General features: G+C 40.2%; 1 non-coding gene across 1 annotated transcript; it reads left to right on the forward strand.

Annotated features, from left to right (window-relative positions):
- Positions 1 to 1840: 1840 nt before the first annotated feature.
- Positions 1841 to 1947, forward strand: LOC141624111 (small nucleolar RNA R71). Its single transcript, XR_012533921.1, has one exon. It is a non-coding gene; the product is annotated as a small nucleolar RNA R71 (small nucleolar RNA).
- Positions 1948 to 9633: the final 7686 nt, after the last annotated feature.

Here is a 9633-nt window from a genome sequence, read left to right on the forward strand (position 1 = left end):
GTTGATTTTGATGAGCTTTGCAAGCTCTCCTTGTCACAATTCACTTGCTCTTTGAATGGAGCATCTTCATTTTTCTTCTTCCATTGGAGTTTCGTTTTCTTCCTTTCATCTTTTCGGCTATAATGATCAATCATGAAACATGGCTCATGCAAACGAGGAGCTCTCATAGTCTTTTCAAGATTAAAAGTTATGCTTTCATCTCCCACTTCTAGAGTGAGCTCACCATGTTTCACATCAATCACCGCACCGGCGGTGTGTAGGAAAGGTCTTCCTAGGATGATTGGAATGTTGGAATCTTCCTCCATATCAACAATGACAAAGTCCACCGGGATGAAAAACTTCCCAATTCGCACGGGAACATCTTCCCATATCCCTAACGGTGTCTTCGTCGATCTATCGGCCATTTGGAGTGTGATGTTGGTGCATTTAAGCTCTCCCGTCCCCAACCTTTTACTCACCGAGTACGGCATGACACTCACACTAGCCCCCCAGATCACATAAGGCTTTGTTGATCGTTGTGTCGCCAATGGTACATGGTATTGAGAAGCTTCCCAGATCCTTTAACTTTGGAGGTGAACTCCCTTGAAGTATTGCACTACTCACCTTAGTGAAGGCGATAGTCTCAAGCTTCCGGATCGACTTCTTCTTTGTGAGGATATCTTTCATGTATTTCGCATAGGCCGAAACGTGATTGATTAATTCCGTGAAAGGAATTGAGACTTCTAAATTCTTCACAATTTACATGAACTTTCCAAGTTGATCATCAAATTTGGGCTTGGCTTGACGACTTGGGAAAGGAAGTCTAATCACAATGGGCTCCTTCTCCTTGGCCTTGTCTTCATTTTTCTTTGAACTTTCTTCTTTTGATGATTCTCCATCTTTGGAGTTTTGCACAATTTCTTCCTTTTCACTAGCTTCCACAACTTCATCCTCAACTTGCTTCTTCGGTGCTTCATACCTTGTACCACTTCTCAAGTGAATGGCACTAACCGTTTCATGTCTAGGGGGATTACTTTGAGGTGGTAATTGCCCCTTTTGTCTTTGTGAGCTTGAAGATGCTAGTTGAGTCAATTGTGTTTCCAACATCTTGGTGTGAGCTAGAATGTTGTTGATGGTGGTTTCCTTTGCTTGGCTATCTTTTTGCATTTGAGTGAAAAATTCTTGTTGATTCTTTTGCATTTGGAGGACCGCTTTTTGGACATCAAAGCCTTGGTCATTTTGGTGATTGTATGGATTTTTATTTTGGTAACCTTGGTTTTGATTGTAAAAGGGTCTTTGATTTTGGTTTCTCATGGGTGGTGGAGTGTATGTTGTTTGAGGGTTTTGAACATTTTGGCTTTTGTATGAGAGATTTGGATGGAATTTGGTGTTTTCATTGTAAAAGTTGGAATAAGGGGTACCACTCTTGTATGCTTGGAAAGTATTCACTTGTTCATTTGTTCCCCTACATTCACCTTGGTCATGTCCCAAAGTTCCACAATTCTCACATATCCCACTTGGGATTGATGAGGATGCCGTCATGGCATTAACATGATGCTTTGATGATTTTGAGTTTTCCTCAAGTCTAGCCATAGCTTGTTCAAACTTCAAGTTGATTGTGTCAATGTGAGCACTAAGTTGAGCACCCAATTGAGTAACGGAGTCCACTTCATGCTTTCCTCCTCTAGTAGCCTTGCGAGGTCTACTATATTGTGAGTTATGGACCGCCATTTCCTCAATCTTGTTCCATGTTTGATTGTCATCAACTTCGGTGAACATTCCAATTGATCCCATATTGAGAATGTTCCTAGAATCTTCATATAAACCATTCCAAAATTGTTGCACCAAAAACCATTCGCTAAGTCCATGGTGAGGACATGAGCGACAAATTCCCTTGAACCGCTCCCAAGCTTCATACAAAGACTCTTCATCCCTTTGCTTAAAACCCGTAATTTGAGCTCTTAGCATGTTAGTCTTTTCCGGTGGGTAGAATTTTTTGTAGAAAGCTAGAGCCAACTTCTTCCAAGAATCTATTCCAAGGGTGGCCTTATCAAGGCCCTTCAACCATTGCCAGCGGTGCCGATTAAGGAAAAAGGAAATAAGACCCATCTAATTTGGTCTTGAGTCACGCCCGTTTGAGAGATAGCATCACAATAATCGCAAAAGGTTTCCATATGAGAATGAGGGTCCTCACTAGGCATCCCCCCGAATTGGCTCCTCTCAACTAATTGGATGAAGGCGGACTTGGCAATAAAGTTTCCGGTGAGATGTTGCGGTGTAGGAGTACCATTTGGTAGATTCTCCTCGGTGGGTACGGAGTGTGACGAGAATTTTGGCATTGTAGGTGGATTTTGTGGGGTATTGTGTAATGGGTTTTCTTCTCCTTCTATTGCGAAAGGATTGACAAACTCACTAGTGGGTTGAACAACTTCACTAATACCTCTTAAATTCCTCCTAACAACTCTCCTATTGTTCGTCAAGGTTCTTTCGATTTCACGGTCAAAAGGTAACAAATCACTTTGTAACCTTCTAGACATGCAAAATATTAAACAACTCGAAAACAATTAGAACAAACCTTGAGGAGTTTTACTTCCTCAAGGCGAAGAAAGACACAACTAATAACAATAAAAAGAAATCTAAATCAAGCAAACACCGTCCCCCGGCAACGGCGCCATTTTTGATGCGATCCCGCTAAGTGTTCACAAATTAAGATGTGGTCGTTGGTCACGGTCGAATCAAAACACAATTTATAGCTCCACAAACAACTCTACAATTAGTAAAGAGGCAAGTAAAGGTCGGATCCCAAGGGACGGGAGTTGAAATGAGATTTCTATTGTAACTAGTGGTGTCTAAGGGGTGTCACAAATTGGGTTGATGTAGAAGGTTACTAAACTAAAATAGCAATGAAAATAAACAAGCAAGATGAATTAAAGGGGTGTAAACAATTGATTAAAGGCACTAGGGTGTCATGGGATCATAGGGGAATCATGGGATATGATCATACAAACATGTTCTCAAATTATAAGCAAGCAATTATTGTTGTGATGGATTGAGTTGGGTTATATCTTACAATCCTAGGAAAGTTTGGGTCCCGGAGCCGAATCGATTAGATTGTACAACACCTACAAGTCGACTTAATCTTCCCTACTCAACAACATGCATGGTCTAATGAGACTCGAGTTGGGTTATGTCTTACAAGTCTCATTGAAAAGATAGAAGATGATAGTAAATGCAAGGATTCATAGGCTTAGCATTTCATCAAATATAACATGTGCATGAGTTGAGATCAAAACAAGCAAGCAAATAAAACATGAAAGCATATTAATTTAAGCATGAATCATTCCCCATGTTGGTTTCCCCTAATCACCCATTAACCCTAGCTAAGAGACTACTCACTCATTATCATGTTGATCATGCTAGCAAGGTTGTCAATCATACCAACAATATGAAACATTATGAATAAATGAAAATAATTAACAATAATTAAAGAGGGATTAAGAGATTATACCTACTAATGATTCCAATAATAAAGCAAAGATAAAAGAAGTACTTGAATGCTTGATTGAGAGGTTGTCAATCTCCCAACAATAACCCAAATAATCTTCAATTACCCAAAATAAAGGATGAACAAAAGAGAGATTAAAGAACTAAAACTTGATTAATACTTGATTACAATATTAAGAGAGATTTGATTGATATTAACTACACTAATTATTGATAAGAAGAACATGCTCCTCTAATTAGACTAATGGGGTATTTATAGTGGAAATTAGGGAGGATGCATTAGGGTTAACTAAGGGCTAAACTAGTAAGTACACTTTTTAAGTTGAGCAAGGAGGAGCCGGTATTTTCTGAGAGAAGGGCTTCTTTCTTCGTAGCTTGGAGAAGACAATCCGTGCTGTGCTAGAATCCGGGCGGAATAGGGTCGGGACGGGCGGATTCTGGCGTTGGAATCCGAGCGGATTCAGGGGAATCCGGGCGGATTGTGGAGGGGGAATCCGAGCGGATTGTGGCAAAGCCGCTCGGATTGTCTTCTTTGGGACGGACGGATTGGTGACAATCCGCTCGGATTGTCAGTCAGCAACAAATCTTCTTCTTTTCTTCCCTTTTCTTCATAAATTCCTTGGGGATTTCCTTGGGGACTCAAGGATCTTTTCTCAACATTGCTCTTCTACTATAATATGTACAAAGGCCTTCTAATCTTGTCTCTCCTTGATGCTTGGTCATTGAATTCGATCAATTTAGTCTCGTTTTGCCATGAAAATGCAAGATTCTTACTCCTTTCCTACCAAGGGATCAAAATCTCAAAGAATATGCAAAATAAGGAACTAAAGATAAGAAATGACCCAAATAAGCACTAAAAAGCATGGGAACAAGGCTAATTCGGGGGCTAAATATGCGCCAATTATGGTCACATCACTCTGATTACATGTTGAATAACTTCTGCTGTCATAATGTATAACTGGAGTTATACAATATATGCCTAGAGTTGTACATTTTATTCCTGAAGTTATACAATATATGCCTAGAGTTATACAGAATATGCCTAGAGTTATACAGTATATACTTGAAGTTATACATTTTAATAATACAGTTATACATTCATGGCTAGAGTTACACATTATATAACTTTAGTTTCAGATTGGCTAACTTTTGTTATTATATGTATAACTCTACTGTTATTCTGTATAACTCTCCTGATTATCTCTTCTTTTGAATGGTGAAAAGAATTTTGGATTTTATAGAAATTTGATTTAACAGAATTTTGGTTATACATAATCTGAATCCCTATTTGTTTGTCAGCTACAGATGGATGATGTACCAAATCGAGAAGGGACCGATTCCCAGGTTCAAAATTTGACTTTTTTATAATCATGTTGTCATTTGTTGTATAACTCGATTACATTTTGAATAACTTCTTTGTCATAATATATAACCCTTGATATTTTTCGATTAACTCTATTATCGAATGTATAACTTTACTTATATTTTCTATAACTCGACTATCTATTGTATAACTTTAATTCACAAGATGTCTATTTCTTTGTTGCAAATATCTCTAATTGCAACTACAATATGTCTAATTTTGTGTCTTTGTCCTTGTTTTTCCCCGGATGGTTGAGGCCAAGCCAAGGGTAAAGAGGGTGCATGAAATCACGGTTTCGTGTCGACCTCAAAGGCTTGTCTCTCTCATTGAAAAGCTTAATGAGGATCGGTGTCCATTTGTTAAGAAAATTGGGTTTGGTGGCCTTTTGGAGCTTAAGATTAGCAGCTTCCTACTTGCACACGTTCGCCTATTCTTGGAGTCCTTCTCTAATGGGTCATATGTGTTCAGGGCTTCTTGGAAGAAGAGTTTTGATCAGTAAGCATGACGTGCATGACTGTTTCTTGATACCTTTTGGACCCAACCGTCTCCCGTTGGTACCTACTGGTTCGCAGAAGGGGTCCAACGATCCCGAAAATAAGGAGCTGAAGGACAAATGGCGGCAAGCTTACGGGGTGGGCAAAGTAAATAGTTCAATAAGTTTAGGGAAAGTTCACAAATAACTTATGGAGTACGAGGAGGCGGAAGATCATTTTTGTCGGCTATTTGTTTTGTTCTCTATGTCTTTATTCCTCGCACCCACCCCAAACAACGGGATAGATTTAAAGCTGTTAAGGGCTGTAGAAGATCCTAAATTCATTCCGCATTTTGACTGGTGCTCTTATATTTTGGAAATGATGGTGAAAGCGGGGACAGACTGTAAAAAGGAAGTAACGATGTTGGGTGGCTGTATCCCCTTCCTCTTGATAAGCTACTTTCAGCGATATGATTACAAGGGTAGGCCGTGCCCCCACGATCTACCTTTGATTAAGCATTGGGATGAAACTTCGCTTGTAGATAGGGTAAAATTTGAGGTGGGTCAAGAGGGATTGGGTACTTTAACTTTGTCTAAGACCAGGTATCCGAGGTGCCTTCAAGATCCCTCTTATAGAAGGACTTTGGACAGTATCAGCCTCAGCGACCCACGTAAACTAAAACTACTGTTGCTATCAGGCCCCCCACCCCCTCTCTTCTGCTCAACTTATGAGAAGAAGTTCATTCAGATCGAACTACCAAACAGTGTCGAGGATGACCCGGGAATTGAAAGCTAGGGGCGGTCGATGTAAGTTCAAACTATTATATATTTTTTGATTGATTCTGCTTTCAAATTTGAACGTACCCATCTATTATAATATAACTAACTTACTATACTTCTTCAATGCAGCGTACTCACGAGCTTTATCTACAGATGCAAAGGAACGCTATTGTGTTCTATTCATGGTACGCAGATGCAACCGCAAGGATCAAAGCTGTAACTAGTGATCCGACGGGCCTAAATCCTAGTCAGGCCTCTCAAGAATTCTTTGAGGGTGAAAAGATTCAAAAGTACGTCGCTGAAGCAGAACAGATTGCAGAAAGGCTGAAGGTTTCTGTTGGCAACGCTCTTGCATTTGGATAGGTAGTTAGTGAGTCCCCAAAAAAATATGACGGAATCGATGCATCTACACGTCAAATAAATGAAGTTCTGTCTAGCCTCGCCAATGATAGGGGTGGCAGGGGTGGTAACCCTCGTGTTGAGCCGCGTGGAGAGTCGGACAAAGCCGACACGCCAACGAAATCAGTTGCAGTTTCATGGTCAAAGATTATGGAGGAAGTGGGAGGTGATACAGTAGTTTCTAATCTGTTGTCAGATGCTAGCCCAGGGTTAGAGGATCAAGTTGTGTGCACCACCGTCCAAACTGTCAGAGAGCTGTTGTTGGAGGCGAATTACACCGAGGAGGAAATTGACCAAGCTTACGGACGGTCAGAGGATGCTGAAACTTGGCTCGGGGTAGGTGATGAGGTGCATGAGCACGTTCATGGGGAGGGATTGAAAGAAAATGTTGTAAATGTTGAAAGATTGTCAGACATTCACCATGAAAGATTGTCAGACATTGTAGACCAAGCTGACGGACGGTCAGAGGATGCTGAAACTCGGCCCGGGGTAGGTGATGAGGTGCATAAGCAAGTTCATGGGGAGGGATTGCAAGAAAATGTTGAAATATTGTTAGACAAACAACCGTCAGATAAGGAGATGGAAAAATCTACGGTCCCATCATTGCCAATGGATACACAAGAATTGATGGAGTGTATGTTTTCTACTGCTGAAATCAAGGAAGCTTTATGTGGACTTCCAGCGTACGGGAGTGGTCCTGGTGGCGAGGTAAGTTTGTTAATTTGTGCTAAATACTTGTTATACATTCGTTGTTTTTTTTTTAATTGGTCGTGTATAACTCTAAGTTGAAAAAGTATAACTTTGTTGAAACTTATGATGAGGCCTTGTAACTGTAGTTCCTATTTGTATGACTTTATCTTTCAATCTGTGCAACTACAACGGCCGTTTGGTACAACTCTTAACCATATGTGTATAACTCTAACTCAAATATATATAACTCTTAAAGCATATTTTTAATACTTCACACATGTGTATAACTCTTGCCCTTCTATGTATAACTGTAATTCATTGGGTCTGTAACTCTGTGACCTCTTTGTATCACTTTTAGAGTTATACCTGTAACTTTTTTGATACAAAAGCATGGTGTTTAATTTTATTATTTTTCATTCAGGCCACTGTTCAAAAGGATGTAATTGAGAATGTTGAACAACATTCTAACAACGGGGGTGAAAACGTAGTTGTTGTCGAGGGTGCGGAGGTCACCCCGGGGGATCCTTCAACGAAATGGAGTGGAAATCAAATCCCTCTGACTTTCATGAGCACGGCAGATGTGAATGAGGCATTTGCCGAGGTTGACGAGCGAACGATTAGTGCGGCCAAAGAAGGTGTGGTAGTTGAAATCGCTGGTGCTAGGGTTGAGCCGGTTGCACCACCCCCACCCCCTATTTATGTGCCGCGATGTGACATGATCCACCATCCTTTCTTACTCCATTCAACTGCCCCCCTTCCGTGTATGGACATTGTACCTGAGAACCTAGGTTGTTCTCAGGATTGCGGAGCACCCGAACCTGACCAAAGACGTATGCTCACGATTCTTTGCGATTTAACAAGGAACGTTTCAGGACGGTGTTCAGGGTGAGGAAGGATGTAATGGATTATGTCTTTGATCAATTCCACGTCCATAATAAAGAGTAACTAAAAGATAAGTTTTACCATATTTCAATACGACATGTGAAACAGCCATGAATCTTTTCCCCTCTGCGTGTCTCGATTTTGCTAATCCTTTTCAGAGGGAACAATTGGTCACATATGCTCGTCCAAACCGCATAACGCGTATTGATCTCCGGACATTGATGCCCGGGTCTCGATTATGGCCAATGTCATCGATCTTTGGTCTGTACTACTCAATCGCCTTACGCACGCGAACACCGCAGTATTGCAAGTTCGCTATTTGTTTCTTTGGCCTATGTCACGCTGTAAGTGTGCTCGAACTCCGCAAGTTATTTTGTGACAAAATGTACGTAACTTGTGATATAAGCTGCCAACCCCCGTCTATCATTTTTATAGGACCTAGCAATTGCAATTTGGCAAGGCAGGAAAAAAAACTTGGTTGTTGATCATTCTGAAGGCTTTTGTGCCTCGTGGGACATGTGGCAAGAGTCGTGTTCTAGTCTATTCCAACTGGACTCTGATATGGTGAGCTCAGATATCAATATAGAGACATTTCCATACTGGAATTACACATTATTTGCCTAGAGTTTTACAGTATATGCTTAGAGTTGTACAATATATGCTTTGGAGTTATACATTAGAGGCCTGGAGTTATACCTAGAGTAATACCTGGAGTTATACACTATACTGTATATGCTAACAGTTATACATTTTATGGCTAGAGTTATACATTCTATGGCTAGAGTTATACATTATATAACTTTAGCTTTCAGAATGACTAGAGTTATACATTCTAGGGCTGAAGTTATACATTATTTGCCTAGAGTTATACAGTATATGCTTAGAGTTTTGATGAGTGGCTAACTTCACTCCATAACTCTAGGCATAGAATTTATAACTTTAACCATAGAATGTATAACTCACTGCACATAATGTACAACTGCAAGAATATACTGTATAACTCTAGAAATTGAATGTACAACTCTAGAAATATAATGTATAACTCTAACCATAGAATGAATAATTCCAATTATGCACAATATGTATGCCTCTAATCTGCTAATTATGTTTTATAACTCTTAGACTTTTGGTGCGTGTTTGTAGGTTTTCGTCCCGGTAAGCACTGGCGATCAAGATCATTACTCTTGCATTTGCATAAATTTCCTCTCTGAGCAGATCAAGTACCTTGATAATCGTTCTTACGAGGACGATCTTCTGAAATTACCATACGGAGGGATTGCGCGTATTACTGTAAGTCTTATAAAACTGGTGACTAGATTAATTTTCAGCTCCATTGTTTTGTTAATTGGCCTTCCCCTTTTAAACGCCTTGCCTAACTTCTGCCAGGCTGATGCAATGGGAAAGTATATGGCCTACAAAGGGCTCGACAAAGGGAAGAAAGTTGAAGGGTTTCCTTTTGTCAACATTAAATTCAACTGGCAGGGATCAGGGTATACTGACAATGACTGTGGTCTTTACATCATGGTTCATATGTTGTTGTACCGTGGAGAGCCATTCGAGTGTA

This window comes from Silene latifolia, chromosome X (assembly GCF_048544455.1).
Source record: "Silene latifolia isolate original U9 population chromosome X, ASM4854445v1, whole genome shotgun sequence".
Lineage (NCBI taxonomy): Eukaryota > Viridiplantae > Streptophyta > Magnoliopsida > Caryophyllales > Caryophyllaceae > Silene > Silene latifolia.